Source organism: Gekko japonicus, unplaced genomic scaffold, assembly GCF_001447785.1.
Source record: "Gekko japonicus isolate JY-2015 unplaced genomic scaffold, Gekko_japonicus_V1.1 scaffold295, whole genome shotgun sequence".
NCBI lineage: Eukaryota > Metazoa > Chordata > Lepidosauria > Squamata > Gekkonidae > Gekko > Gekko japonicus.
This window is the reverse complement of record NW_015164191.1, coordinates 618,557-644,678: the sequence shown is the minus strand read 5'-3', so window position 1 is coordinate 644,678 and position 26,122 is coordinate 618,557. Positions and strand designations below refer to the sequence as shown.

The window sequence follows — 26,122 nt, the reverse complement described above, 5'->3', positions numbered from 1 at the left end:
TGCCTCCTGAAACCTCACCCTCTCTAGGCTCCATCCCTTATCTCTCCAGGAATTTCCCACCTGGAGCTGGCAACCCTATCTCCTTCCCAGCCAATCATCAACCTACCTTTATTTCCCCCTCACTCTTCAGCTTTCCACCCCCCACACACCTGCAGCCTCTCCCGTGCTCTGAAGCCCTGACTGCTACATCACATTGTCTGTCATACGGGGGTCACCTCAGCAGCATATAAGGATACAGAGCCCACCATTTTCTCCAGGGAAACTGTTCGCTGCCATCTGGAAAGCAGTTGTGATTCTGAGTGATCTCCAGCCCTCACCTGGAGATTGGACACAGTTTACCTCAGAAAAGCAAACTGTTTAGAATGATAGAGGCAAAAGCCAATCAAGTCGCATATGCAAACGACCTCTGTGTTCCGAGGCAAAGGCCAATGAGGCTGCATATGCAAATAATCTATGTGTTCTGACTGGCTATGGGGGGGGGGAGAGGAACAGCAAACTGTTTAGAATGTTGGGGGCGAGACTCAAGCAATGCAGACAGTGGATAGGGACAGATTCTGAGTGACACACCAGGGCGCCAACCAATTCTGGAGCGTGTGGAATGTTCTAGAGAAGTGCCATCAACATTCGGCTTTTATATATAAGGGAGTTACTTATTTATTGGTTGTTTTAGCTTAGTTTTAAATTGAGATTTTGTTTACTGTTTTGTTGTAAGCTGCCCTGAGCCCTTCCTGTAGGGAAGGGCGGCCTAGCAAATCTATTTCAATAAATAAATAATAGATAAATCTTCACTTCATAACTGACCAATGGTCAACTCTGTATGTTCCAAAATGTCTACCCCTTTTCCTTCTCCTAGGCTGACAGTGGAAGAACAATCAACAACAATCCCATCTACTCCAACTTTGATTGGTGGTTAGAAGAGAGAATCTAGGAGACCAGTCCTAAGCAGACTCAAGTCTACTCAGTGGGGTTTTATCCTAGGAATGTTTCCTCAGGTTTCCACTGTAACAGTCCTTCCTTCCTTCCTTCTGGTCATGTCAGGGACACATGAAGCTGCCTTGTACTGAGACAGCCCATTGGTCCATGAAGGTCAGTATTCCCTACTCAGACTGGCGGCAGCTCCCCAAGGTCTCAGGCTGAGGTCTTTCACATCACCTACTGCCTGGCCCTTAAGATGCCGGGAATTGAACCTGGGACCTTCTGCATGCCAAGCAGGTGCTCTGCCACTGAACCATGGCCCGTCCCTCCATCTGGTTTGATAAAATGTGTACAAATAGCTAGATAATATACATGGGCCCCGGTCACATGGAGAATTAGCCACGCAAAAGGCATGAATGTCGGGTGGATTTTGGGGGCACGATCACACTGCAACATCTGGGAAGTGTAGTGCACCCGTAGCCAACCTGTGGCGTCCCGCCGAAGATGTGGAATTAAAAAGTATGAAGGAAAGTGCACTAGTATCTGGAAAACGTGCGGCACAGGTGGGCATCTGATCGTGGGAGCGCTAGTGTCCCGTGGCATCCGGCGCCTATCCACGTCCTGTCACAAACCAGAGGTTTTTCATAAGCACATGCGCACAAACACAAAACTGAAAGCAGTGCTGCTCCGCAGAACTGCGCATGCGCACAAACACGAAATGCTTGTGTGATCACGCCGCGCCACGCCACTTATTTGCCACACTGCAGCATTGCTGTGTGATCGCCAGCTAACAGCCCAAGTGCGGAGACTCAGGGGACCGTGTGATCAGGCTACTGCACTTTATTTTGCTCTGGGGCGAACAGCCACACACACACACACCCGCGTTATCTGGCCCGTGTGACCGGGGCCATGACAAACTATTTACTACGACCTGACGTGGTGGAAAGCGCGGTCAAATCTCAGATGACTTATGGTGACCCCTCATGGGGTTTTCAAGACAAGAGACATTGCCTCTCCATCCTGAGCCTGGTATTCCCTGAAGATCTCCCATCCACATACCGGCCAGGGCTAACCCTGCTTAGCTTCCAAGGGTGGATGACACTGGGCTAGCTGGGTCCAGAATCTGACTTACATATCTCCTTAACATATATTTTGAAAAGAGGACATCAATCAATCTCCTTTTCTTAGCAACTAAATTTCTACATCCTGTGCCTTCGACCCAACCCTTAAAAAAAGCAGAGAGGTAAATTATGCTGGGGGGGGGGTGTTCTTAGAAAAAAGAAGTTTTAAATTTGAGGAATACTAGACTCTTCCTTCACTCCATTCTTAACACTGATGCCTTCAGGAATATGTTTGTGCCATTTTTACGAAACCGTTTGTTGACGTGGCTGGTAAACGAGTCAATTATTGTTGCATGGCTTCTGACTGCTTGATGTGTGACATATTTCTTGCGCAGGCACTGAGCTAGAAATCATGCAGTATTAATATTTTGCAAACATAGTAACCCCATTATAAATGGGATACAGAATTATCAAATGTCAGCAACACTACAAACCGTAACAGTGGAACCGGTTTTGCGGAGGAAAGGATTTTCTTGCGCGTTACCGATTTAGTGCCCTGGGAATGTATTTCTGTAGTCGCTAACAAAATTAGCAATGGCACTCGGCTTTGAAATTGGGGAGGCTTGTGCTGGTGAACTTACACATTCACCTTTCCCTGAACTCAGTATGAGTCAAGCCCAAACTCCACTGAAGTTTGGGCTCAGCTTATAATGAGCTTGCTCTTGCTCTTTAACCCCCAGCACCCCAGCTGTCTTGCCCTCTTTTTCACAAAAACGTACCTGTAAGTGGCTGATGCTTTGAAGAGGCCTAATGGGAGATCTTTCTGTGATCCCCCTCTTACTCTCTTGGGAAACGCTGCAATGGCAGCCTGCAGGAGCCAGGCAATCTAGGGAATGAAATATTACAGGTGGGGGTGGAAATTGCCTTCAGGTTGCAGCTGACTTATAATCATTCAGGATAGCCTGCGTGAGACAGTCCTGGAATGACAGCAGGGGGTTGTGTATATTTGTAACATCTACACAGGCTGCCTGTTAATATTTATTTCAGCTGTTGCCATATTAAATCAACCTTGTTCTCTTCCACATCTTAACAGAAAAGCCACCCTGCTTCAGTCAAGTTTACCTCACACCAGAGACTTGGGTGGGTGTCATATTCAGAGCCAAAATCTGTCCCAGCAGTTGCCTTGAGTTCCTCAAGGGGAAAAGGCAGCCGATAAATGTTTTAAATAACTCAGTACTTAAAATAGAATTCCCTCGGGTATCCTTGGTATAGTAAGGAAGCAGGACGTGACAAAACCTGAGGTGAGGATAGAATTATACAGCCTCTGGCCCCTGCCACAGGGGGGGGGGGACACGGGCAAAGCGCGGCTTTTTAAAGCTGCACCAAAAGAGACACGCGGCGGCGGGACAAAACATTGCCGCGCACTTCCTCCCCGGCATGATCAGATGCCAGGGGGAAGCCACTGACAGGGAAGCGAGGCAGCCAAACTGCGCATGTGTGAGCATGCGCAGTTCGGCTGGGAGCCGGGATTGCTACAAACGAAGATCGCACCAGCGATCCAACGGCCACGCTTGATGCGGCGTCCCAGGTAAGTCCTCCTCTGGGGGCGGTTCTTTTTTACAGCACGTTATTGGCCTGAAGGGACGGATCGGGGATGGGTGTGAGCCGATTCCCAGATGTTGCGGTGTGCTCACGCCCGTTTGCTGCGCTTCCGATCCGTCCCTCTCCCGGGCCAAAATCTCCCGTGTGACCGGGGCCTCTGGAATGCCACACACACACACTTTCCCTGCTCTGACTTCTCTGCTTGCAAGGTGATATTCAGGCATCTCCCCTGTAGATATATCCTCTTGGGGGAAGTCAAACATCAGCTCAGAATATGAAGCCCTTCGTTTAGGGTCTATTTGATATAACTGGGGCTAAAGCCCCATTTAAGTATGTGATCGGTGGTTACAAGTGGGTTACCCGCAAGGACTTGCGGGGTGCCTTAGATATACTGATATCTGTACCAGGCGTCTCACTTCTAAGCTGATGCCAAGTTTTATTTAGGATGTTTTTTTATTTAGGACTGCATTTGATTAAAGCAGTCCTGAATGGTGAGCCTATTATTTTGGCTTAATGCATTTGTATGTAACTATTTTTATGTGTTTTGTTTATAGCGTAAGTCGCCTTGAGCGCTGTCAGGAAGAAAGGTGGATAATATATGTTTTAAATAATTTTTTAAAAAATATTTCTGTAGAGGTTCCTGTGTGGGCAAAACATAGGTGCTGCTGATTTTAAATGGGAGCGGCTTGTCCCTGCAGCCCCATTACCTTCTATGGAATCCATGCGTTGCTCTGCCTGTTCTATGGCTGTCTAGGACGGGGGTCCCCAATGGGGTGCCCTGGCTGACTGCCAGCACCTTTCCAAATGCTAGGTAGGGATTGTACCAGCAAGGCTTTTGATTGGCCATTGGAGATTTTATTGGTTTTGCAGATTTTTAGAAATGTTGCTTTGGCAGCAGCTGCCACCGGAGCACAATTAACTTCACTGCGTGACTGAAGGTAAGCTGTGGCAGCCATTTTGTGGCTGTCTCCTCCTCCTGCAGCGGCCATTTTTGTGGAAGCCCCCATGTTCTGTCAGAATTCTAATGGTGCTTGCAGGCTCAGAAAGGTTGGGGACCCCTAGTCTAGGATTACGGCCTTAATGGATACTCTATACATAAGACTAATGGCTTTCTAAAATTCTCACCAAGAAAACTGGAAATTGTTGTTGCTGACCTGGTGAACAGGTCAACAACAGCTATAGATATTCCTCATTACCTAAAATAAAGGAAGAAGCACCAGGAACTTGAGGGAGGGGGGTAATCAGAAAAAGGGGTGTGAAGCAGTTTTCTGGGTAACATCAGGAACCGATTACTTGGGACTCGTGTGTGCTCAATCCAGGAAAACATATAAATTATGTACTTTTACCTCACCATTTTACAAGATTTATTGCTCCTCTTTCAGCACAGAGGTTCCCAAGGCAAGAAATGGCAATTAAAATCACAGCACAGGCAAACAATTAACAGCCAATACTCATTAAAATTAAGGTGCCGATTGAAAAACCCTTACCTTAAAAAAAAAAAAGCTTGGATAGCCCATCTAACAGAGGAAAGGTCTTGAATCGCAAGCAGCTCTGGAGAAAGCCCTCCTCTGGAGTAAGCTCCTCATTATCTGCTGAAGGGAGGTTTGATTCTTGAACTCTCAGGCTTCAAAATTTTTGTTGTTTCTGTAAGAGTCCTGTAGGACCTTAAAGACTAACAAAATTTGTGGTAGCTTTCAGGAGTCACTGCTTACTCCTTCAGATATCTTCTTCAGGTGTCTGAAGAAGTGAGCCACTCACGAAAGCTCATACCCTACCACACACGGAGAATTTGCTGTGCAAAAGGCATGAATGTCAGGCAGATTTTCAGGGCACGATCACACCGCAACATCTGGGAAGTGTAGTGCACCCGTGGCCAACCCATGGCATCCCACTGAAGATGTGGAGTTAAAAAGTACCAAGGAAAGTGCACTAGTATCTGGAAAGTGTGCGGCACAGGTGGGTGTCTGATCGCGGGAGCGCTAGTATCCCGTAGCATCCGGCGCCTGTCCACATCCTGTTGCAAACCGGATGTTTTTCATAAGCGCATGTGCACAAACATGAAACTGAAAGTAGTGCTGATGGGTCAAACCCAGAGTCTGGAGATGTCTGGAAGGGGAAAGGAGAAAAAAGAAATTCATCAGGGGAAGAACATGGCAGAATGTGGAGAACTGTGCATACAAAATGGCAAAACCTATAGTTTAATGGCTTTTCAAAATATTGCTTGCTTGCTTAATTAAAGCTAAGCATTTATATCCTACTTCTCAACCAGAAAACCAGATCTGAGGATACTGTACAATGAACAATCAAAACATGAAAAAGCATGTGAGTATAAAAATATTATTTCCCATAAAATCTGAAGACAAAAAGAATATTTTTTTAAAAAAATGAAAACAGAATAACACCAATAAGCAATCAACAAAGTTAAATATTACGTAAGCATTAGGAATAAGGCCCGTTGTGGAAAGAAATACAATGAACTCTAGAAAGAGGCTCTGGGCAGGTCTCCTGGCCTTGAGCACTCAGCGTCAATTTGCTGTGGTGACCTTAGCAGGGTATAATGACAGAGTTTACAGTTTTCTCCAGGGGAACTTATCTCTGCCATCTGAAGAGCAGTTGTGATTCTGAGTGATCTCCAGCCCTCCCCTGGAGATTGGCAACAATGTTTCCCCAGGATGAAATGGCTGATTTGGAGGGTGATGGCTTTGTACCTATTTTAGGTCCCACCCATCCTCAAACCACACTCTCTCCAGGTTCCACCCCTCAAATCCCCAGAAATTTCCCAATCCAGATGTGGCAACCCTACTTCCTGCCCAGCCAGCCATCAACGTACCATTATCTGCCCAAGTTTCCATCTCTTTCCCCCTCCCTGTAGCAACGGAAGAGAAAAGCAGCATAGAAGCTTGCCATCTCTAGTTTGGGAAATTTGTAAAGTATGGGGGTAGAGCCTGGGGATGGAGGGGATTGGAGAGGGGAGGGACTCCAGCAGGGCATCATGTCATAGGGGCCACCCTCCTGTATAGAAATATTGATTTCTAAAAGCCTCATGCCTTCTCCTGTTCTGTCTTTTGATAACAGGCTTACAAACTAAATGGTGGGCCCCATGGCCTCAATTGCCATGCCATAAACCCACATTCTTCACACTTCCATGCTAGAAGCTAGACTGTAAGGCCCCACTAGGCCTTACACGAGTGTAGTCACATAGCCGATGGAGAAGCTAGAGGCTAGGTCACCTGACTGCAGGCGTGGTCCCCAAACTTCTAGCCTATCCCCACATGTAGCCATAACAACCAAATCTTGGGCACTCCCATTCCCACTCGCAATTGGCTCCTGGCCAGGGCTAATTTGTGACTGGAATTGGCCTATAACTGGTCATTCCCTATGGGAGAGACTCTCTCTCTGTTCTGTTTCTGCTCTGTGCTTGTTTATTGCACCTGGAAATGCTGTCCTTTGAAGAGACAAAGGACTGGCTTTGTGAATTGGACCACATGGTTGAGCAAAGATGGATTTTGCCTTCAAAATCCCTTGGACTGTTTGGATATTCCTCAACTTGGTAAATATGTATCTTTTACTGTGTAGTTAAGGCAAATCGCCTTAGGCTTATTGTTTTGCAATCTTTTATAGTCTAATTGCAATGTTCTGTACTGAATAAAACTTATTCTTGTTTCTAAATGGTCTCTGATGTTGTACCTAAGTTCCAAGCCTAAAATCCTGTAGCCTACACGCTGACCACATACGCTACTATTGGAGATTATAATATTGTGCATCTCTGGGAAGAATTGCTAATGTGTTAAGTCCCAGATGCCAGCTGAGAGATTTGAATCTCTGCTCTGAGCTGGAGGGGATTATAGACTAATGTAGAGTTTCTGGTGGCATATTGTCCTGAATCCAGAGAGGGTAGCCTACCTCTGTGGGTTGTTGTTTAATGTACTGCAAAAGTACAGGATTACCTCTCACCCCTGGACAAGCGTGGGTGGGCTATCCTATACACCTCCAAAGCAGCCATTTTCTCCAGGGAAACCGATCTTTGTTGTCTGGAGGTCAGTTGTAATTTGCTTGACCTCTAGGTCCCACCTGAAGGTTAGCAACCCTATCAACAAGGCATTGAGTTAAGACCTCCTGGACTAAAGGACTGGCTAGCACTTTGAATTTATCCTGAAGGGACTGGTGGTGGAAAGTGAAGGGGTTTCAAGGCAAGAGAGGTTCAGAGGTGGCTTGCCATGGCCTGCCTCTGTGTGGTGACCCTGGATTTCCTTGGTGGTCTCCCTTCCAAGGACTAACCAGGGCTGACCCTCCTTAGCTTCCATAATCTAATGATGTCGGGACACCCTGGGCCGCCCAGGTCAGGGCAGTGAACTTACACTGGCATGAGACATACAACTGAAAAACATTGGTACCTTTTGAGTGACTTCTCTAGATGTAGGTCCAAACCTTTGTAGTGGTTAGGAGAATGGGCTCTAATCTGGGAGAACCAGGTTTGATTCCCCACTCCTCCACATGCAGCTGCCGGTGTGACCTGGGGTCAGTCATAAGTTCTTTCAGAGCTGTTCTCTCAAGGGCAGTTCTGTCAAGAGCTCTCTCAGCCCCACCTACCTCACAGCATGTCTGTTGTGGGGAGGGGAGGGGAAGGGAAAGGATATTGTAAGCCGCTCTGAGACTCTGAGTGAAGGGCGGGATAAATGGTGGGCCCCATGGCCTCAATTGCCATGCCAATTGCTCCTCCTCTTCTTCCTCTTCTGCTAAAAATCTTAAAGATATGTTGGTCAGTACACTTAAAGAACATACCTCAGATGATACCCTGACTGGGGTTGGGCACAGTCCAAAAGGTTATTTTCCATGCGGCAATTGTTCTGTTTGTGTCCTTTGCCTTAAAACCAGTGTATCACAAAATTCTTCAATGACCGAAAGTTACTATATTAGATCTTTTGTTAATTGTAAGTCTGGAAGGGTCACTTATTGTATACAGTCCCCATGCAATTTGTTGTATGTAGGAATGACAACACAGCTGGTTAAAGTGAGAAGATCTGAACACAGAAGCTACACCAGACAGCAAAGATTGTGAGCTCCACTTGTGAAGCACTACATGTCCTTGGAACATACAGACAAGGACCTTCTGGGTCATAGAAAAGCTGCAAGTGTACTCTTCACAACAAATTCGGTTTTTGAAGAAAAGGGAGTCTTTCTGGATCTTCATGTTGGATGCTCTGGTGCCAAGAGGTTTGAATGAAGAAATTGATTGGCTGTCTGTCTGACGGACTTGGCTGCTTTTTGGACTGAGGTGTGTAAATAGGTTGATGCAATTTTCTTTTCACAGGTGCTGCTGAGTACCTCTGCATCGTTTTTTCCTCTCTCTGTCTTCTGTTGCATCAGATTTTCCCCACCCCCACATTTCCCATATATTCAAGGGGTGGACTACCATGGTGCTGATTCTTTTCTAGTTGTACCTGAGCACGCTATTGGAGCTTTGAGCATTGCAGATCAGACCTAAGAAGGTCAATATTGTACCATTTAGGGTGTTTTTTTTAGTTGGCTACATACCTTTTTTTCTAAAACAATTAGGAGACTTTTTAGTGTGCAGGTGTTTAGTCACATGTTTTATGTTTATTTTGGATCCAGGGGCAAATGAAACATTTTACATCTTGATGAGCTGCCCATGTTGCATCTCAAGAATATTTGACACCACTTACTCCAAGAGTCAACATCTCGGTGTAAGGTAGCCATGTTAGTTCTATATATTTCAAAATATTTAAATTATTTTGATTCTTAACAGACATATAGATAATTATTTCTCTCCTCCCCCCTCCCTCATTTCAGGTCCATTCTGTATATGATCAGTTTTATGCATGTCTCTGTTAAATTAATGGAGTGCTCAGTTTGAATTATACCACTGAGGAAGGCTTAGTGCCGAAACGCATTTGGTATTTGGTATTGGTTCTTGCATATGGGTACAATATGTACCTTTAAACTTGTATTTATATGCATGGGCATTTGTCTTTATATTGGGATAAGGTACTTATATGGTGAACCAAAGGACTGTTGCTTTAAAGTGATATTTTAGCACTTTTCATTGTATTATTAAATTATACATAACATTTTGTTCATGTGCACTACATGTATAGTTATATTGCTTTCTTTTCTGTTGTTTCAACCTTTTTGGTTACCTTACGGTGAACTTACTAGGCCATCAATAAAGCTGTTTTAACACAGGCGAGCTCTACAACTGGCACCAGTTAGGTTAGCAATCTAGCAGCTGCTTTCTGCAGTTTCCACAAAGGGTTGTCCACCTCCAGCCTGGGTCGGGAGAACTGGAATCACAACAGGTCTCCCTACTACAGACATCAGTCCCCCCCCCCCGAGAAAATGGCTGCTTTGGGGAGTGGACTGTATGGCATTACCCCCTGCTGAGGCCCCTCCCCTCCTCTCCCCATGCTACACCTCCAAATCTCCAGGAATCTCCAAACCCAGAGTTGGCAACCCCACTTCCCTGATAAAATCACAACGTTACCTTGATCATGTTCTAACAGAGGCTGTTGATTCTTTGGCACTCAAGGTGAGAGGCCCGGATTTGACATTTCAGCCACAGCACAAGAGCAAGTGTGACCCACAAGGCCCAATGGGCTGAAGGGGTTATTCGGACCCTTGTGGGCTCAGTGTTAGAGCTCTAATCTTTCCCACTTTCCGTGAGGTCAGAGCCAGCAGACCCTCAAACTAAGTCCCTTTCTTTCCACACATTTCCCAGGACTCCCCTCCCTGGCACTGACAGATGAGACGTGAATACCGGCAGGTAGGTTTCTGCTCTCTCCCCCCACCTTCTCCTCTTCGTGACGGGAGACTGATAGACAGAAGCTGCCACCTTGGATCTCATCAGGCTTCTGGATGACCTACAAAAACTTATTTTTTTTAAAAAAAAATGGAAATTAAGTTAGAGATTTTTGGCTTTAATTGCCATATGGCATTTTGATAATTTATTAGGGGAAGGAACATGCGGCAATCTGCTGGTATCTCCTTTCTGGATTGAAATCAAAAAGACTTCACCTTCCTGGTCTCTTAGAAAAACATTCACAGGGTCAGGAAAATCTACTTTCTTAGAAGTAGAAAAAGAAGACGAAGTAATGCAAGCTCAACGTGCCTTCCCAGCTCTTTTTGAGTTTACTTAAAACATTTTAATGCCACCTTCCCACCCAATCGGGGTCCAAGACATAAAATGGCAAACATAAAAAATGTTAAAACAATTGAACAATTAAAAATACAGTTAGAATTACTAAATACTTAATTTAAAAGCAGATAAACAACACTAGAAGGAGGGCCAGTAACATAAGAAGAAGAAGAGATTGGATTTATACCCTGCCCTTCACTACTCAAAGGTGTCTCAGAGCGGCTTACAAACTCCTTTCCCTTCCCTCCCCCTCCCTACAACAGGCACCCTGTGAGGTAGGTGGGGCTGAGAGAGCTCTTGACAGCTCTTTTTTCAAGAACAGCTCTTATCAGAACTATGGCTTGCCCAAGGTCATCCAGCCAGGTGCAAATGGAGGAGTGGGGAATCAAACCTGGTTCTCCCAGATTAGAGTCCAGGCACTTAACCACTACACCAAACTGGCTCTCAGAAGAGCCCTGCTGGATCAGACCAGGGAGGGTCCATCTAGTCCTGTCTCACACACTGGACATCCAGTTCCTTTGGAAGGCCAACAACAGGGCATAGAGGCCAGGGGCTTCATTAGAACATCAGAAGAGGCCTGCTGGATCAGACCAGGGAGGGTCCATCTAGTCCAGCCTCCCGTCTCCCACACTGGACATCCAGTCCCTCTGGACTGCCAACAACTGGGCACAGAGGCTGATGTTGCCTCCTGGTTCTGGGAATCAGAGGTTGATGGCCTTTACTCGCCATGGCTAGTAGTCAGTGCTACTGATGGACTTATCCCCCATGAATCTATCTAATCCCTTTTTCAAGCTGTGAATTCCACATTTTCATCACTCTGGCGATTAACGGTTTTGGGGATATCCCCGACAGAACAAAAAAAGTCTTCACCTGCTGGCAAAAGACACCGATAGAGGCAGGCAGGCAGGCAAATTTCCCTGGGGATAGAGTTCCAAAGTTGTGGTGCCACGACTGAGGTGGCTGTTTCTCAGGTGGCCACCGATCTAGCTTCAGATGGCGGGGGCAACCGGAGCAGGGCCTCCGAAGGTGACTGGAGTATGCAGGTACATTCCTACGGGAGGAGGCAGTGTGTAAGGGATGTTAGTCCCAGCCGGGTAAGGCTTTAAAGGTCAATCCCGGCACCTTGGATCGAGCCTGGAAGCAATGGAACAAGACTGGTCACTGGAGTGATATGGTCCCTATGACCTGGACAGAGCTCTTCTTCAGGACGGATGCTTGAATTAAAAAGAACAGGAAATATTTCTGTATTTAATATTTAATATTTAAATAAATTTCTTGTATTTACTACACTGATATCTTACTCTTCCTTAGAGGTCAGGCCAGTTTGGTGCAGTGGTTAGGAGCACAGACTCTAATCTGGGAGAACGGGGTTTGATTCCCCACTCCTGCTGCTGGCGTGACCTTGGGCCAGTCACATGTTTTCTCAGAAGCTATTCTGGAAAGAGCAGTTCTCGAAAGAGCTCTCTCAACCCCACCTACCTCACAAGGTGTCTGCTGTGGAGAGGGGAAGGGAAAGAAGACTGTAAGCTGCTCTGAGACTCCTTTGGGTAGTGAAGAGTGGGGTATAAATCCAGTCTCCTCCTCCTCCTCCTCCTCCTCTTCCTCCTTCTTTACATGGGTCTGCCATTCAGCTTTCCATCAAAGCACAGAAGAGATTGAGGCACTAAGAATATCTACACAGCTGGTTGCCCATTGGCCTCATCCTAGAATCATAGAGTTGGAAGGGACCACCAGGGTCATCTAGTTCAACCCCCTGCACAATGCAGGGGATTCACAAATACCTCCCCCCCCCACACCCAATGACCCGTGTTCCATGCCCAGAAGACGACAAAAAACCTTCAAGATTCCCAGTGTCCTATGTTCTCAGTCTTGTGCTTGTACTCTGTAAGTCAGGAAAGCAAAGAGGTGCCACTTTTCAAAAGGAATATGCCCCTGCCAGGAAAGGATGAGACACCACATAATGGCATCAGGTCACGTGAAATTAATTTGTAGTAGTTAGGCCGGGGAGCTGGGAACTCAGCATGAGGAAGTGGACTGCACATGGAGAAGGTGATGTGAACTGTGTCTCAGAATTCATTTCTGTTCATTGAACTTCTGGATTTCACTAGGGGGTGGGGAGACCATGAGATATTCCAGCTTTCTAATCATCCCAGGGGAATAATTGAAAAGCATAGTAGTTATGTGCTAGATCATTTTATGCTTTGGTTCATGTCCTACTCACTGGTTGTGATTGGATTTATTTGGTTGTGTCCAAATAAATTCAGTTGTGGCCAGGGCTCTAGTCGGGGGGGAGCTCTCAGGTACGGAGCTCCGGAAGAGAACCTCTAGGGGGCGGGGCGGTCACGTGGTGAAGCCCCGCCCCCTTCTTTACCCCGCCCTCTGCTTCGATCCTCATTCCTTTTGGGAATGAGGATGAAGCAGGAGGGTAAGTAGCCAGGCCTTCTGACACACTTCCGGTGATGTCAGGGGGTGTGGCCTTCTGTCACTTCCAGTGATGTCAGGGGGCGTGGCATATGCAAATAAGTTATGCTAATGAGTTATGCTAATGAACTCCGGCAGCTCTTTTTCTACAACAAGACCCCTGGTTGTGGCTATTTTTATGATAAGATTGCTTTCTTGCAGGACTAGATGGCTTTCTCACAACAGATTTCCATCCACCTGCCATAGCTACCTCCAGTCATCCAAAGACACATCATCAAATGGGGAAAAGAAATCAGCATCAGAGTTCTGAGGTGAGGCTTACTTCTCAGATGTCTCTGTGTGCCTTTGGTGTCTACCTGCCCATGAGCCTAGCAAATCTTGCAATCATGTCTTACAGTCATTTCATCAACAGGTGCTATTGATTGTGCCGAATCAAAAAGCAGGAAATGTACTATTGCTAATGCTGGTCATCGAAAAATTAAGGTTGCCAGTCTCCAGGCGATGGCTGGAGATTTTCCAAAATTACAATGGATCTCAAGACTACAGAGGTCAGTTCCCCTGGAGAAAATGGCTGCTTTGGAAGGTGGATTTGATGGCATTATACCCCAGTGGGGTCTTTGCCCTCTGCAAACCCCGCCCTCCCTGGGCTCCACCCCAAAAATCTCCAGGAATTCCTCAACCCAGACCTGGGGGGCCTATTAAGAATGTGTCCACCCATGCAGGTGCAAGAGGGTATGTCTTGCAGGCAATTCCATTCTTAAGAACCTAAGAGATGCCAATGTTGGATCAGGCCAATGGCCCATCTAGTCCAAAACTCTGTCACACAGTGGCCAAAAATACCAGGTGCCATCAGGTGGTCCACCATTGATCCAGGACACTAGAAGCCCTCCCACTGTTGCCCCCCCCCACAAGCACCCACCAAGAACACAGTGCATCACTTGCCCCAGCCTGAGAGTTCCTATCTATACCTTCTGGCTATTAGCCACTGATGGACCTCTGTTCCATATGCTTATCTAATTTCCTCTTGAAGCCGTCCATGCTTTTAGCTGCCACCACCTCCTGTGGCTGAATTCCATGTGTTAATCATTCTTTGGGTTGAAGAAGTACTTCCTTTTATCTTTTCTAACCCGACCGCTCAGCAATTTCATTGAGTGCCCATAAGTTCTTGTATTGTGAGAAAGGGAGAAAAATACTTCTTTCTCTACCTGCTCTATCCCATGCGTAATCTTATAAACCTCGATCATGTCACCCCTCAGCCGTCGTTTCCCCAACCTAAAGAGCCCCAAGTGCTTTAACCTTTTCTTCATTCTTGATAAGTGCATCGCTTTAATGACCTGACCGTAACCCCGAGAGATACCTGCCTGTTCCCTCAGAAGCTTTAGTCAAGGTGCTGGTTTATTTTGTTCCTTTTTGTCAATGCACAACTTGACACAGTAACACACGCAGACCCTGTGCAGGTGGGAAGTTGTGCATCTTAAGATTAACTTCATCGGATCTGCTCAGACACTGGAGAAGGAAGGCGGTAATGGTGTAGCCCGATCTCATAGAATCCCAGAAGCTAAGTAGGATCAGTACTTGGAAGGGAGCCCACAAGGGAAGATTCTGCCGTGGAAGGCAGTGGCAAACTGCCCCTGCTTAGAAAAAAAATATATATTCAGGAAAAAGACAATGGGATAGAAAGCTCTACAAGTTCATCGTCAGTTCTATAAACAAATCATAAAGATGTTATTAGGTTCAATTCGTCCTCCTAGTCAGAACATCATTCTATTTATCAACCGGGTTGGATTGCCCAATCCTTCAGATGAAGCCTTCTGGCGTGACCTCCTCCTCCTCTTCCTCCCTTATCTAACGTTTTTATCATGCAGTATACAGTTTGGTTTACTCAACTCTACACAGTCCTCTAACCTCTCCTCTGTATTTGGTTGCCAACTCACACTTGGGAAATATCTGGAGACTTGGGGGGGAGGAGGTAGAGTCTGGGGAGGGTGGGGTTTGGAGAGAGGAGAGGCCTCGTAGCATCCACCCTCCAGGGCAGCCATTTTCTCCAGGAGATCTGGTGTCTGCAGCCTGGGGATCAGTTGTAATCTCCAGGGCCAGACTGGAGGCTGGTGATCCTAATTTGGAATCCCTTTCCCCAAACTAATTTGAAACAAATCTGTCAGTATCTTTAGGAAGAAAATCTACATAATTCAACAGGAAACATTTTTTGGGGTGCGGGGGAGGTAACTCTTCACCTCTGCTTCTCACTTGTCCTGAAAGTCCCTTGCTGGGGTAGCCAGAAATCAATTGCTGTGTGACGCCAGGCACCTCGGCACAATCAGAAGCTCACCTTATGTATAACTGAGAAAGTCAGAGCAAGATAAATCCATCTGGCAACCGTGCTGGTGTCAAAGTTCTCATCATACCTAATGAGGAAGGGTTTTTAAAACAAACTGTGTCCTTGATTGATAACTGGTGGAAATAATATCCTGTAACGTCCTTTGCTGTTCCTCAGTGATAGTCCAAATCCTTTTTGTTGTTGTTGTTCAGTCGCACAGTCGAGTCCAACTCTTCGTGACCCCATGGACCATCTCTCACCAGGCCTTCCGGTCTTCCGCCGTCCTCTGAAGTTGGCTCAATTTCATGTTCATTGCATCTATGACACTGTCTAACCATCTCATCCTTTGCCATCCCCGTCTTCTTTGACATTCAGTCTTTCCCAGCATCAGGGTCTTCTCCAGTGAGTGCTCCCTTCTCATTTGGTGGCCAAAGTATTTGAGCTTCAGTTTCATTATCTGGCCTTCCAGGGAACAGTCAGGGTTGATTTCTTTTAGGATTGACTGATTTGATCTTCTTGCAGTCCAAGGGACTCTCAAGAGTCTTCTCCAGCACCATAGTTCAAATGAATCTATTCTTCGGCGCTCGGCCTTCCTTATAGTCCAACTCTCGCAGCCATAAATGACTACTGAGAATACCATTGCTTTGACCATGCGAACTTTTGTTGGCAGGGTGATGTCTCTTCTTTTTATCATGCTGTTTAGGTTCGTCATCGCTTTTCTCCCAAGGAGCAGGCGTCTTTTAATTTCATGGCTGCTGTCGCTGTCTGCAGTGATCTGGGATCGCAATGTCTATTCACCCCAAATAGCGTCTGTAGCCTCATGCACCCGGAAGCAATCTGGAATTGCAATTGTCTTCCACTTTTCTTTCATGGGCTTGATGTCTGTGCAGGTTTTTGGAAAGGATATCCATGTTTCCTTTTAAAGACATTACATTCGGTAAATTGTGTACATTTTTTTGTTTATTTCTGCAGGTGTATGAGACTGGCAAGGGTAATTTATCCGGCTACGGCATCGTCTCCCGACTCCCATGGAGGAAAACAACAAAAAAAGCACAGTTTCTGACATTTGGTTTGAAAATAGAATATAATCTACAGATGTCATTGAAGCAATTTTCAAAGACAGATCTTATGCTAAATAATATTCCGAAGACCATTAAGACAGCAGTCTTAATTAGCTTGTCCGGCCACAGTGAGGATTTCAGAAAGGGCTCCTAAGTGTTTCTACGGCTCTATCACAAGCAATTTACTTCGAGAGGAATGAATCAGATGTCAGCATCTCCCCCCCCCCCAGAGCCATCTTGCAGTTCCTGTGCATTTGTTCATCACACGTATTTAATGGCCATATGGGTACTGTCAATTGCTTCTGTAATGCTAGGAAATCAAGCAATCCAAACAGATCATTTCCACTGGACGCAGGTGCTGCCTCTTTAAAGGGAAAGATGTACTGGGATGTTTCCTTAATTAAAGCCTCAAATCCTTCATTTAGAAAGAGCAAAACACAAATTTCTGAGGGTTAGCATCCGGGAGGTGAGCGGCCTGGATGTTCCACGCTGCTGTTATTTGTATGCTGCTGTGCTCTGTGCAACTTTGGAAATCCAAGTAGATTGGCACGGTGGTCAGGAGCGCCTTCTGTCAGCTGCATCTGATTCACCAACTTTCTCATACCTAGACTCAGCCTATCTGGTCACGCTGATCCATGCTTCTGTACCCGCAAGGCTGGACTACTGCAATGCAATCTACATGGGCCTGCCATTGAAGACAACCCGACAACTATAACTGATCCAAGATGCAGCAGCCCAACTATTGTCAGGAACAGATTATACCTGTTTGAAATAGCTATAATGGCCACCAGTCTGTCTCCAAGGTCACTTCAATGTGCTGATTACCTGTACAGACCCCCACAATCTGGGACCCACATATTTGGAGGACCGTCTCCTTCCATATGCCAGTTACAGTCATCACGCAGCCATCTGTTGGCTATGCCACCACTTAGGGTGGCCCGTCTGACATCGACTACCCGAAGGAGTTTCAAAGTGGCTTAAGATCGCCTTCCCTTCCTCTCCCCACAATGGACACCCTGTGAGGTAGGTGGGGCTGAGAGAGCTCTCAGAGAACGGTGCCTGGGCCAAGGCCAACCAGCAGGCTTTAGGTGGAGAAGAACTGAGGAATCAAACCTGGTTCTCCAAATTAAAGTCCACTGCTCTTAACCACGACGCCAAGCCCAGAGAGCCTCCTTCTCTCCACAGAGCAACCTCTTCATGTAAGCCCTTTCTTCTTTTTCTCCTTAATCTTCTTCCCTTCCCCCTTGTTGAGTCTGCCGTGGTTCGCACATTACGAGCCACTCTGGCAGATTGCAATGACCTTAGTGGAAATAAGCTTAAATTGGATAAACACTGCTGCAGCATACAGCCTGCTCAAAAAGTATGTCCACTTTCTGCAAAATGAAGTGTGTCCGATTACACCGATGTGCGTCCTTATTAGTGTTGCGACTTTGCTACCGAAAATAAGCAGCAGATGGGCAATGTGTCAGCCATTCCGATTTACTGCAAATAGTCTTGCAAAGTTGTTAACCCTTCTATACGTAATTGTATACAGTGTATGCATTATGTAACTCCATACATGCTACAATGGACGAGGCAGACCGGTCAAGTATCCATCTATTTACGATCCATTCATTCATTTCCTCCCTCTTCCAAAATGCTTGAACTCAAGAGTACCAGGTGAAGTTGATGGGAAATAGATACAAGACAGACAAGAGGAAGTACTTCTTTACTCAACGAGTGATTCAAAGGTGGGATTCACTGCCAGAGAACATAGTGATGGCCACAAGTATAGAAAGCTTTAGAATCATAGAATCACACAGTTGGAAGGTCCCTCCAGTGTCATTTAGTTCAACCCCCTGCACAATGCAGGAAATTCATAAATACCTCCCCCTCCACACCCCCAGTGACTGCTGTTTCACACCCAGAAGATGACTACAAACCTTCAGGATCTCCAGCCAAACTGGCCTGGAGAAAATTGCTTCCTGACCCCAAAGTGGTGATCAGCATTTCCCTGGACGTGTAAGAAAGGACCACAAGAACTGAGGCAACCCTACCCGCCCTCTATTCTTGTGCTCTGCCTAAGTTCACAGAATCCGCATTGCTGTCAGATGGCCATCAAGCCTCTGTTTGAAAACCTCCAAAGAAGGAGAGCCCACCACTTCCTGAAGAAGACTGTTCCACTGAGGAACCACTCTGTCAGGAAGTTCTTCCGAATGTTTAGCCGAAAACTCTTCTGATTTAATTTTTACCCGATCTTCTGGAGCAACAGGAAATAACTCCATACCATCTTCTATATGACGGTCCTTCAAGTATTTGAAGATGGTTATCGTATCACCTCTCAGCCGTCTCCTCTCTAGGCTACACATGCCCAGCTCCTTCAACCTTTCCTCATAGGACTTGGTCTCCAGACCACTCACTATCTTCATTGCCCTCCTCTGGACACGTTCCAGTTTGTCTATATCCTTCCTAAATTGTGGTGCCCAAAACTGAACACAATACTCTAGGTGAGGTCTAACCAGAACAGAGTAAAGTGGTACCATCACTTCACATGATCACACTATACTTCTGTTGATACAGCCCAAAATTGCATTTGCCTTTTTAGCTACTGCATCACACTGCTGACTCATGTTCAGTGTATGGTCTACTAAAACCCCTAGAACCTTTTCGCACATACTACTGCCAAGACAAGTCTCCCCATCCTATAATTATGCATTTTTCCTACCTTTACATTTGTTTTAGCCCAGTTTTCCAGCCTGTCAAGATCATCCTGTATCCTGACTCTGTCTTCTACTGTATTTGCTACGCCTCCCAATTTAGTATCATCTGCAAATTTAGTAAAGGTTTCCCTTGCTCGAAAGCCAGTCGAATCAGACTCTAGGGATGCGGTGCGTTTCCAAGCCGAAGAGCCAGCACTGTCCAAAGACATTTCCATGGTCATGTGGCTGGCATGACTAAATGCCGAGGTGCACGGAATGCTGTTACCTTCCCACTGAAGTGGTACCTATTTATCTACTTGCAATTTCTTGCTTTTGAACTGCTAGGTTGGCAGGAGCTGGGGCCAGAGACGGGAGCTCACTCCGTCACGCGGCACTCGGGTCTCGAACTGCCAAGCTATATGTGGTCACTTCTCTGTCCCTTTCAAGAGCTTCTGGAGGGAATGACAGGAGGTGAGGGGCAAGTCGGCAGCAAGGAGAGGAGTATAAGTGAGCAGTGGAACAGTCTGCCTCGGGAGGTGGTGGATGCTCCTTCGCTGGACATTTTCAAGTGGAGGCTGGATGACCATCTTCCGGGTATGTTGTAGCTATGTAGGGCTGTCTTTCTGCTGTGCTCCTGCAGAGGGCAGGGGGTTAGGCTAGATGACCTGCAAGGTCCCTTCCGACTCGAACATTCTATGGTTCTATATGAGCAGAAGAAGACAAGGAGAAAAAGATGGTTAGAGAGAGAATAGGAAGAAGGTGATTAGAATGATCCTCCCACATCGCCTTCTCCCAGAAATTCCTGCCTGGAAATTAAGATCACAGGGAGAGGCCATTCTGTCTCACAATTCAAAGAAGCTCATCTGGTGGGCAGACTAGAGACGGCCTTTTTGCTGGCAGCCCCGTGATTATGAAACAAGCTCCCCGGAGAGGTGCACCTGGCGACCTCACTCTCAGCCTCCAGGAGGCAAGTGAAGACAGTGTTGTTTCGGGCGGCACTTGACTGATTTCGTTTTTTTAATTTATTGGCAGTCCTAATTGGAGTTTTAAAACAATGACCTTTTATGTGTGTTTTTTAAAAAATAATTGTCGTTTTATTTATATCGCTTTGGGTTTTTTTTAATAATCATTTTGGTTTGATGGTAAGCCCCCCCCCCCCCGGAGTTCTGCAAGGGAGAAAGGTGGCTAATAAATAAGTGATTAAAGGAGAATTAGAAGAAGGCAAATGGGAGTGGAGGTGAGGATGAGCCGAGTGGACTCTTGTGTGTTGCAGCCAGCTGCCATGTTTTGCTGGTTCCCGTCTCTGATCCTGGCTTGCTCGCTGCTCTGCCACTTGCAGTAAACATTGCTAGGGAGACTGTGAGAGTCGGTACTGCCAGACGGTGTTATCTGTCTTGCCTTGTGAAGGAGGGAGGGCTTGCGTTCCACCCCTGGTGTGAATCTTTCGGCTCTCATGAGGCACTGCGACTCTCCCGCTTATCAAGTATCCTCCCGCCGGGAGAATTCCCCCGCGTGTGCTCGAATTTCATTTGCTTAGCCATTTGCCTCATCCTGCTATATGTAATCATCATCATCATCATCATCATCATCATCATCATCATCATCATCATCTTTCAATTTATTAATCACTCAATCCTGCTGGTGCTGGCTCTAAGCGATTTACAGTTACACATTCACAAGGGGCTAACAATGATTCATAGGGGTAAGGGAGGACATTGCACACATTCGCAGCCGACTGGGATTTTTTGCTCAGTTGTAGACTCAGACATGTTCCAGATGGCATTTTCCACTCGGCATGTAAGGGTGTTTCCGCCCCATGGTCATTCCTAACAATAATCCTGTGGATAGGGTACCAGTTTTGTAATCTAATAAAGCATAACGCTTCCTTGGAAACGTGTGTAGAGATTTACTTGCTGCTGAACTTGACACTACCCTGAGATTAGCAACCCTAGCTTTGGATCTGCTCGGAAGAAGAAGGAGGAGGAGGAGGAGGAGCAGGAGGAGGAGGAGGAGGAGGAGGAGCAGGAGATTGGATTTATACCCCACCCTTCACTCAGAGTCTCAGAGCAGCTTACAAACTTCCCCTCCCCACAACAGACACCCTGTGAGTTAGGTGGGGCTGAGAGAACTCTGAAAGAAACAGCTTTTTTTCAAGGACAGCTCTGACAGAACTACGGCTTGCCCAAGGTCATCCAGCAGCTGGAAGTGGAGGAGTGGGGAATCAAACCCAGTTCTCCCACATTAGAGTCCGCGCACTTAACCACTACACCAAACTGGAGCAAAAGAGTCTCCCTTCTTTGGCATTTCAATTCCTTTCAGGTCCTCGCTTGTAAGCATTATGATGCAAGTCTTGTTTCCTCACGGATGATAACTTTTTCCAAGAAAAATAAATCACTTTCTGTTTTCAGGGTGCTAATTAGTGTTCCTACTGGTGTTGGTATAAAGTCATGAAAGGTTACGACAGCAATTTTCTTCAGTAACTACTTCCTATAGAGTGCCTAGTGTTATGATCTAAATGGCCTGTTTATACTGAGAACCAATATTTATATGATTTTGCACGTTCCTCAGTGAAAAGCTCAGCTTCAATTAAAAAAGAAAACAGGGGTTTTGCCGTTCTCAAGATTTCCGAGTGAAAACAAAGAAGAATGAGAGTGGGTCACCTTCATGCATCCAGGTCAATCCCAATCTGTCACAGGGACATTACAGTGATGAGAATAATTAACACGTGGAATTCACTGCTGCAGGAAGCCCAGACAGCTTCAAGAAGGAATTGGTTAAACATATGGAGCAGAGGTCCATCAGTGGGATGGAACACTATGTCTGAGGTAGTGATGCTCTGTATTCTTGGTCCTTGGGGGGCAAGAGTGGGAGGACTTCTGGATTCTGGCCCTGCTGGTAGACCTCCGGAGGGCACCTGGGTTTTGGCCACTGTACAAAACAGAGTGTTGGACTGGATGGACCACTGGCCTGATTCAACACGACTTCTCTTATGTTCTCTTAAACTCAGGACTATTCTCCCCATATCTGTGAAATCAGACTATAAGTTCTAATAAGAATTTGTGACAGTTCATGATTTCTTTCCTGGGCCGTGTCTCCACGGGTCACCAAACATTACAAGAAAGGCAGTCTACCAAACAGCCACGTGTCTTTTTCAGCTTTTCCTGACAAGTAACTACATCACATAAAACCTGACCTGATGTCACACCATGGTGTCCCTTCCTGATGCTGCTGCCCACAGATGAAGAGATGGCAGGAAATGCATCGTGCAATGATGTCACGTCACACAGATGAACACAAAGGAGGCTGCCTTCTACTGAATCAAACCATTTCTCCATCAAAGTCAGTATTGTCTGCTCAGACTGGCAGCAGCTCTCCAGGGTCTCTGGCTGAGGTGTTTCACGCCACCTACTGTCTGGTCCTTTTTAACTGCAGATGCTGAGGATTGAACTTGGGACCTACGAGTATATCAAAATAGGAAGCGGAGAATTCTGATTCAGATGTCCTGTGAAATCGGAGTTTAATTAAACTAACTGGAGTGGATCTGACTGACCTTCGAGGAGCCTTCATCCAGTCCAAGGAGACTTCCTCCATCTTAAGTGGACCTTCCTCCAACAGAAAAGCCATTTCTGTTGGAGGAAAGCTCCTTTGGCTTGAAGATGTCTTCACATTTTGCTCGGTGGAGTTGGAGGATAAGTCGGGTTCATCCTGCTATGGTTAGTGTGCTTATGGGATGGTTGGTCAATCCAATGGAGGTTAATTGGCATATATCAAATCAGAATCTGAAACATTTGGTTTGTTTGGATCATCCACCATAGCTAGTCTTAACTACGGTTTTGAATGCCGTCCTGGCTTAATACAGACCTTTGTAGGGAAGGTGGAGGGGGATCAAAAGGGATGAAACCAGAATTCCTTGAGCCAAGCCAGGATGTGAGGCATTGCCTGCATGTTGGATCTTGGTTTCTCCAACTAACCATATATAAATAAACCACGATTTGAAATTATGCCTGAACTTCACCAGAGAAAGGGAGAGAATGTGTGTGTGTGTGTGTTGGAGAGAGAAAGAGAATTAAGATAGCACTTTTCCATTCTAAAACTTTATTCTAGAATTCCACAGGCATTTTAAACATTGTTCAAGTATATTTTGACTGACAAGTTAATTAGTTTCGGAGAGAAAATATGTCTCGTAATAATGAGTCAATCCTTTGTTTTAAAAGGAATGCATGTTACCTCAATCTATTCTACAAGTCCCCCCACCCATTTCTATAACAATTATTGTAATTATTATGGTAATTATTGGCTACAGTTAATTTCAACTAAAGTTGATATATTCTGCGGTAATTTGCAGAAGTGGGTATTGAGGGGGCCGGCGCTTGTCCCCCCTTATTTCGCGGTGAAGAATTGCATCCACTTTCCTCCTAAAAGGTTCTTATAGGATGTTTATGAAAATGCAGCAATTCCAGAATGTTATTCTGGGCCATTGCTTTGCGCCATTACTCTAAACACTGCACTGACAACCCATTATACTGATAATGTAATACTTATATCACTGAATTTTTGATACTGTGAACCAGTAATCAGAGCATGTAGTAGTTATCATTTAGATTATAATTGAACACACGATAGTCACATTAGGGGTGATGAGTTGCATCCCAGCATGAAACATTCCTGTGGATTCCTGCACTGGATGCCAAGCACCATGCATTTTGTGTCCCTAAAAGGTGGGCAGGCTTAGGGCCAAACAACCAAAAGAAAACACACACACACACACACACACACACACACACACACACACACACACACACACACGATGAAACATGATTATGCTCATGACTTTCACACCCCAAAGTCAATGAACTGGAACAGGGTTCGGAATGCAATGGTATCAGCTCATGCTTCTTGTTTAGGGTTGCAATTTGCCCTCCTGTGGCGGGCAATGTCCCACCCTTGAGAAATGAAGATGTGGGATGAAAATGCCAGAAAATGGCCTCCATGGTGATACTGTAGGAATTTCCCCATGTCTCTATTGTCTTTATCATACAGATTAGAGGGAATTCCCAGAACAAAAGAAGTGAAGTCACGTCCTCCCCAAACTCTTGGTATCCCCCAGTGGAATAAGTGGCAGGCCACTAGAGATGATTGGCACTACCATGGATGTGGACAATACGGAACCACCTGCCACAGAAACTGACCCCTGCAAATCCACTGAACAGGCATCATCTTGGTAGTTCCATTCTGTACTGGTACATGTGGGGCAGGACCTAGAATTGTGCTGGACCCAATACATTCGTGGAGTTATGAAATTCTCGGCATTTATTTACACAGTTCATCTCTAGCCCTCTTAAGTGTGGGGAAACATTTGCAAAAATGCAGAATGGACTTTACTAAACTGAAGAATGTTTCAGAGGTTACAGCTTCTGCACCCATAAGGATAGTGCTCCATGGTCTTGTGACTTCTGCTCATTCACCCTTTGACTCCACTTGTTAAACCGATGCTGATATGTATATATGGCTTATGGTGACCCTATGAATTAATGACCTCCAAACTATCCTGTCATTAGCATCATTATATTTTTGATATATATGTGTGTGTGTGTGTGTCTGTGTGTGTTTGTGTGTGTATTACTTTGATACAAAATATAATTAATGCTAAGATGCCAGATATTGAATATGGGTTAAGGCAGGATTTATTAACCTTTTAAACAGCTGACCCGCAACTAATTAACTTATTCCCTTCCCGTTTTGTGGTGGTCCCCGACGAGGTGACCGAAAAAGTTCGCTGGTGATTGGGCTTTGGCTTCAGGGTCACTTTGGCTTCAGGGTCAGAGCAGTAACTTAGCTGCTCTGCATTTATCATCACTTGCCTAACAAAAATGGGCTGAGAACCTGATGCCCAGTACCCAAAGAATTCCCTCCTTAGGCCCTGGGACCAGTCAGGCTCTGGAGCGGGGTGGGGGTCTGCCACTGCAGGGCCTGTGGGTGCCATGGAGTCTGCTGACACTCTTTTTGGAAGTGGGTAGGGCTGGGTGGGACTTTTGCCCAGCAAGGCTTCTGATTGGTCACTGGAGATCTGATGGGCTGTGCAGATTTTTTAAAATGTTGCTTTGTCAGCAGCTGTCATCAAATCACAAGGATCTGCACTCGGTTACTGACGTCAAACTCTGGCAGTCATTTTGTGGCTGGCTTCTCCTCCTGTGGCAACCATTCAGTGGCAGCCATTTTGTTGCTGCGCCCACCATGCCTTGTCATAATTCCAAATATGCCTGCAGGCTCGCAAAGGCGGGAGACCCCTGGTCGGGCGTCTGGCTTACTATCCCTGATCTGTGGGTGGGGGTGGCGGCAGCAAGTGCCATCAAGTTGCAGCCAACGTATGATGACCCTATGAGATTTCCAAGGCAAGAGATGTTCAGAGGTGCTTTCCCATTGCCTGCCTCTGCATAGCAACCCTGGGATTCCTTGATGGTTTCCCATCCAGGTACTACCCAGGACTAGGGATGGACATGAACCAAAAAAGGGTGGTTTGGTTCAGTTTGGGGTCCATGGCAGCCCAGGGACCGAACCCCAACTTGAACTGACCTAGCCTCACACAGACTGAACCAGTCCAGCAAGTTCGGGATGTGGAAGAACCCGGGGATCTCCCGGGAAGGGGCTTCCCACCCCTTTCTCTGGGCCATGTCAAGCTGTGGCTGGGAAAAAGAGATTGGATTTCTACCCCACCCTCCACTACCCAAAGGAGTCTCAGAGCGGCTTACAAACTCCTTTCCCTTCCCCTCCCCACAACAGACACCCTGTGAGGCAGGTGGGGCTGAGAGAGCTCTTGACAGAAACTGCTCTTTTTCAAGGACAGCTGTGCCAGAACTATGGCTTGCCCAAGGTCATCCAGCAGGTGTAAGTGGAGGAGTGGGGAATCAAACCCG

At 46.2% G+C, this 26,122-nt stretch overlaps 1 long non-coding RNA gene across 4 annotated transcripts; it reads left to right on the top strand.

Moving 5' to 3' along the window:
• The first annotated feature begins 3,459 nt into the window (after positions 1-3,459).
• Positions 3,460-24,743, top strand: LOC107107926. 4 transcript variants are annotated; one of them, XR_001482410.1, is made up of 6 exons: positions 3,460-3,564; positions 5,848-5,900; positions 8,567-8,853; positions 9,192-9,288; positions 13,354-13,463; positions 24,249-24,743. It is a non-coding gene; the product is annotated as an uncharacterized LOC107107926 (long non-coding RNA). The 4 variants fall into 4 exon arrangements; XR_001482407.1 differs by lacking the exon at positions 24,249-24,743 and adding an exon at positions 16,442-17,485; XR_001482409.1 differs by lacking the exon at positions 24,249-24,743 and adding an exon at positions 13,565-13,676.
• The last annotated feature ends 1,379 nt before the right edge of the window (positions 24,744-26,122 follow it).